The sequence below is a fragment of the Cicer arietinum genome, chromosome 3 (genome assembly GCF_000331145.2).
Source record: "Cicer arietinum cultivar CDC Frontier isolate Library 1 chromosome 3, Cicar.CDCFrontier_v2.0, whole genome shotgun sequence".
Lineage (NCBI taxonomy): Eukaryota > Viridiplantae > Streptophyta > Magnoliopsida > Fabales > Fabaceae > Cicer > Cicer arietinum.
This window is the reverse complement of record NC_021162.2, coordinates 49,352,430-49,358,391: the sequence shown is the minus strand read 5'-3', so window position 1 is coordinate 49,358,391 and position 5,962 is coordinate 49,352,430.

Below are 5,962 nucleotides of genomic sequence, written 5' to 3'. Positions count from 1 at the left end.
ATTTAGAATTATAAAATAATTTAAAAGAGATGTTTTTAAAATTAGAGGAATATCCAAACGATACAAATCTAGAAACTAAAATCAAGGTTTGCAAAAAACTTAGGACATAAAAGGTCATTTATAATTTCACAACAAACCCATTATAAAAATTAAAATGCAAGTTCTAATAGCCTCCACATAATAGCCTCCACATGTGAGCCCATCCTGCTCCCTGGTAGGAAAATTTGCTCACTTCCTACTAGTTTCCTTAGGTTTTTCATATCAGTAAGGAATTAGTTATATGGATTGGTGATCCATAATCAATCCACCACTCATATAGTGCAACTTCAGCTAGAGTACTTTCATTTGTAATTGCAAATGGTCCCTCCTTCCTAGTTTCATCGTCTATGTCCATATCCACTCTAAATGGAGAAGAATCATTTTCTTCCATACCTATCTCCTTTGAGTTCAAGAATCTCGTATTAGATATCCAAAAAATTAGCAGTTTGAAAAATTGTGTGCAAAATCAAAAGCTCATGTCAAAATTTATGGATATTTAACTGCATGTATTACCAATATAAACATACCATAAAATAAATTTTGTAACATAAAAATTACCTGTGGACTAAATTTTTAATTTAATAAAATTTATTTAAATTATATATATATATAATAAAATTTACATATAGGATAAATTTTTAATTTAATTATATTTATTTAAACTTTATAACGGATTTATCAAATTATATATATACCTTATGCATATAAAATAATTTGATTTTCTATCCAAACTATACCTTATAATAAAACTATCAAATAATGTGCCAATTCATAATCCTTGTGGGCAAGTTATGACAATAATTTCACATTTTACCTCAATTAACCACACAAATATAATGAAAATTCCTTTTGTATGAAATTCAATGTACCAAGTATAATTAATTACAATATAATATGTAGTTCCTTATGTGATCTTAAAACTTTAGTGATAATTTTAACCAATTAAGGGTGATGTGGCTAATCTAAAACTAATTAAAATTATAAAGATCACTAAACATAAAATTATATGAGAACAAAATATAATTCTCGTATAAGGAAAATTAAAGCATAATATTATATATTTGATTTAGTAAGGAAAATATGATTCTGGCTTGATGATGGAAAACCACGTGAGGATGGCATATGATCAAGATGAACCACGTGAGGATGGACTGCAAAGTGGAAAATCTCCAGATCTGCCCAAGTTGTGACCTCACCAGTACAAATGCTTTTATTCATTAAAGAAATGAACAATAAAGTCAAAGAATGAATAAGTAAAAGTATTTGAAATAAAGAAGTTAGAAGGCCAAAAGGAAAAGGGCAAGAACAACTAGATCTAAGTCTAAAAGGATGGTAGATTAGGCTGAGGATGGACCAGCTAAGTTGAAAGTGAAGTAAAAAATATCAATTATAAGGAAGGGGGGTTTGAATTATAATTGTCCCTTTTAAAAATTCTGTTTTAAAAATAAGATCTCAATCCAAGATTGATCTTGGCAGTGATGAAGATCGATCTTGGTTTTGTTGAAATAGCAATATCAATTTTATCAATATAAAATATGATTGTAAAGCATAAAATAAATAGAGATGGAGATAGAGAGATCACACAAGGATATATCCTGGTTCACCCAACTCGAGTTACGTCCAGTCCTCACAACCGTGACATTTTTCACTAAGTGTTCAAACCAAGATCGTTCTTGGTTTTCATGGATCAATCTTGATCTTTACACGGTTTCTACCTTTCTACCTAGAAAGGATTTTTCACAGGTTTACCTTACACTATTTCATAAAGGATTTTGCAAGATACCTTTTAGAACCTAAAAGGATTTTTACACACTACTCAAGCTATGTTATCAAAAATAGCCTTGAGTTACAAAGTGATGATTTTAAGAGTATTAGAATCTTAGTATTGCTCAACTCTTGTTTGAGAAATAGATTATGTAAATAGAACTCAGTTGTGATTGATTCTAACACAACACAAAGATTAAAAACAACAAGCTTTAAGAATGATATTGAGATGCTATAGTATGATTGAAATGATTGATCTTTGCTTGATACTTTGAGTTGTGTTTTGTTCTTCATCTTGAAGCTGCATTTATAGACTTCAAGAAGGCTTAGGACAACTCATGTGGCCGTTGGAAAGGGACCAACTGTCATGAAAGAGTTGTTGCATAAATTCTGCCAAAAACAAGATTGATCAGCTGCATCAAAAGATCGATCTAGGATTGATCTTTTGGTTTGTGATGAACTAGCATTGTACTCTATGATTTGTGTCAGTATGTCAGCCTTGAGTACATGCTTTTCTGTTATGTGTGTAGGCTTTAGAATAGTTCAAATCAGTAGTGTACTTTGCTACTTGTAGTCTTGTACTTGCATTTGCTTTATAAGAAGAATGATCTTTGTGATATGCCTTTATTGAAGCATGTCTTTGATTCTTCAAATGCTGGAACAAATGTGACTTGGATTGATCTTTTGTTGATTCTATATTAGAGTATAAGATGAATATTGTTTCCAGGATTGATCTTTTTCAAGGAAATTGATTATCCTTGTTTCTGCCATAAACGAAGATCGTTCTTCGTTTTTCATCAATAAGTCAAGATCAATCTTCGTTTTCCAAAATCAATCTTCTTTTTCCAGAACTGCTTTCTTTGATCTGATTTGTGATGTTTGATACCTATCTTGTTTTAACATACTCAAAAACACATGTTAAATATCAAAACACTTAGAATCGTAATTAGAATTCTTAATTAACTTTTTGTTTGTTTTCATCAAAACATTAAATTGAGATTTTGTCTCAACAATCTCCCCCTTTTTGATCTTGTTTATGCCATAAACGAAGATCGTTCTTCGTTTTTCATCAATAAGTCAAGATCAATCTTCGTTTTCCAAAATCAATCTTCTTTTTCCAGAACTGCTTTCTTTGATCTGGTTTGTGATGTTTGATTCCTATCTTGTTTTAACACACTCAAATGCACATGTTAAATATCAAAACACTTAGAATCATAATTAGAATTCTTAATTAACTTTTTGTTTGTTTTCATCAAAACATTAAATTGAGATTTTGTCTCAACAATCTCCCCCTTTTTGATGATGACAAACATGTTAATTTAGATTTTAATTTTGATTCTAATTTTAATCATAGAGAGCTTTAAAAGCTCCCCCTCAGAATATGTTTCAGATTTTTGAACCAACATAAAATCTAAACATAAAATCTAAAATAATTACCCCCTTTGTCAACACAAAAAGGTTGGGGAATACAAAGGAAATGTATACTACACATTGAAAACAATGAGTGGACTCCAGTTTTAAGATGAAAACTCCCCCTGAATTTTAAAGAATTAATATCCCCCTTTTAAAAAAAAATCAGAATACAAGGAAAATGCCATTATGCTCTTTGTCATCTTTTACAAGAGACAACATTTGAATTTTGAACATGATAATAAGCGCATACATGGAAGCGAAATAAGATGATACATGTACCTTTGATTTGTTAATGTTTCCAAGGGTTATAGACACTCCAAATTTTTGTAATGAAATGAGGCATCATACTTTTCCATTCATGTGTATTGAGCTTATTTTGTCCATGTATCAATGTTCTTTCTTGATTATTGGATGATGTTCCTACATCACAAGTTAGTAATGATTTTGGTACCCATATTTGTTTGGGTCCTTGATGGTTAGTATATCTTCTTTTAGAAGATTTTTTAAAACTTGATCTCTTTTTAAAATAGCAAGTTGACTCGAAGTGGCCTTTCTTGGAACAATAGGAACACTTTGTTGTTGGTCTTGGAGAAATTTTCAAAATCTGAGTTTTTAAAACGGTTTTGAAATTGATTTTGATGAAATTTCATATCGTTCTCCTTTTTCCAGACTTGCTGGAGAATGATCCGCTTTTGTTCCAGAACGTTCTTCGTTTTGAGAACAACCTGGAGAACGTTCTTCGTTTTGAGAACAACCTGAAGAACGTTCTTCGTTTTGAGAACAACCTGAAGAACGTTCTTTGTTTTGCAGATATTTCAAAATTGATCCAGTTTTATTTGCAGAACGATCTTTCCTTTTAAAAAACTTTTTGCTTTTAATTTTTTCATCTTATTTCTTAAAGTAGCATGCAAATTCTAAATGTCCAATTTTATCACAATATGAACATTTGATTTTGCATTTTCCTTCTTTCATTTCAGGAACAAAAAAGGTTTCACACATTTTGGTTTTTTGATTTATCAAAACCCAGCTTTATCAAATATCCCTACTTGGGATCCCATGATTCTCTGAAAAGTCTCAGTAGCTTTAATGAAGTTTTTCAAATCATTTTTAAGAGTTTCAACTTCAGCCTTGAGAAGATCGTTCTTCGTTTGAGGTGAAGATCGATCTTGGTTTTCTGGTTTTTCAGATTCAAGATTTTTTAGATGAGATTCTTTCAGATTTTGAATGATCTCTTTAAGTTTATCATTCATAGCCTGAATTTTCTCTTTCTCTTCTTTTTCCTTGCGGAGTTGTTCTTTTAATAAACCAAATTTTTGAACAAGAATGTTTGAATCACATAAGAGATTATCAAATTATTTTTCCATTTGTTCACAAATAGGACAGAGTTTAGAAATGATCACCTCATTATTTTCTAAGTTTTCCATTAAGCACATGTTGTCTTCTGGCATTACTTCTTCTTCCTGAATCTTTTCCTTTAACACTTGTTAGGTGCTCAATTTTAGAGACCGAGCTCTGATACCAATTGAAGTAAAAAATATCAATTATAAGGAAGGGGGTTTGAATTATAATTGCCCCTTTTAAAAATTATGTTTTAAAAATAAGATCTCAATTTAAGATTGATCTGGCAGTGATGAAGATCGATCTTGGTTTTGTTGAAACATCAATATAAATTTTATCAATATAAAATATGATTGTAAAGCATAAAATAAATAGAGATGGAGATAGAGAGATCACACAAGGATATATCCTGGTTAACCCAACTCGGGTTACGTCCAGTCCTCACAACCGTGACATTTTTCACTAAGTGTTCAAACCAAGATCGTTCTTGGTTTTCATGGATCAATCTTGATCTTTACACAGTTTCTACCTTTCTACCTAGAAAGGATTTTTCACAGGTTTACCTTACACTATTTCAGAAAGGATTTTGCAAGATATCTTTTAGAACCTAAAAGAATTTTTACACACTACTCAAGCTATGTTATCAAAAATAGCCTTGAGTTACAAAGTGATGATTTTAAGAGTATTAGAATCTTAGTATTGCTCAACTCTTGTTTGAGAAATAGATTCTGTAAATAGAACTCAGTTGTGATTTATTCTAACACAACACAAAGATTAAAAACAACAAGCTTTAAGAATGATATTGATATGCTTGAGTATGATTGAAATGATTGATCTTTGCTTGGTACTTTGAGTTGTGTTTTGTTCTTCATCTTGCAGCTGCATTTATAGACTTCAAGAAGGCTTAGGACAACTCATGTGGCCGTTGGAAAGGGACCAGCTATCATGAAAGAGTTTTTGGATAAATTCTGCCAAAAACAAGATTGATCAGCTGCATCAAAAGATCGATCCAGGATTGATCTTTTGGTTTGTGATGAACTAGCATTGTACTCTATGATTTGTGTCAGTATGTCAGCCTTGAGTACATGTTTTTCTGTTATGTGTGCATGCTTTAGGATAGTTCAAATCAGTAGTGTACTTTGCTACTTGTAGTCTTGTACTTGCATTTGCTTTATAAGAAGAATGATCTTTGTGATATGCCTTTATTGAAGCATGTCTTTGATTCTTCAAATGCTGGAACAAATGTGACTTGGATTGATCTTTTGTTGACTCTATATTAGAGTATAAGATGAATATTGTTTCCAGAATTGATCTTTTTCAAGGAAACTGATTATCCTTGTTTCTGCCATAAACGAAGATCGTTCTTCGTTTTTCATCAATAAGTCAAGATCAGTCTTCGTTTTCCAGA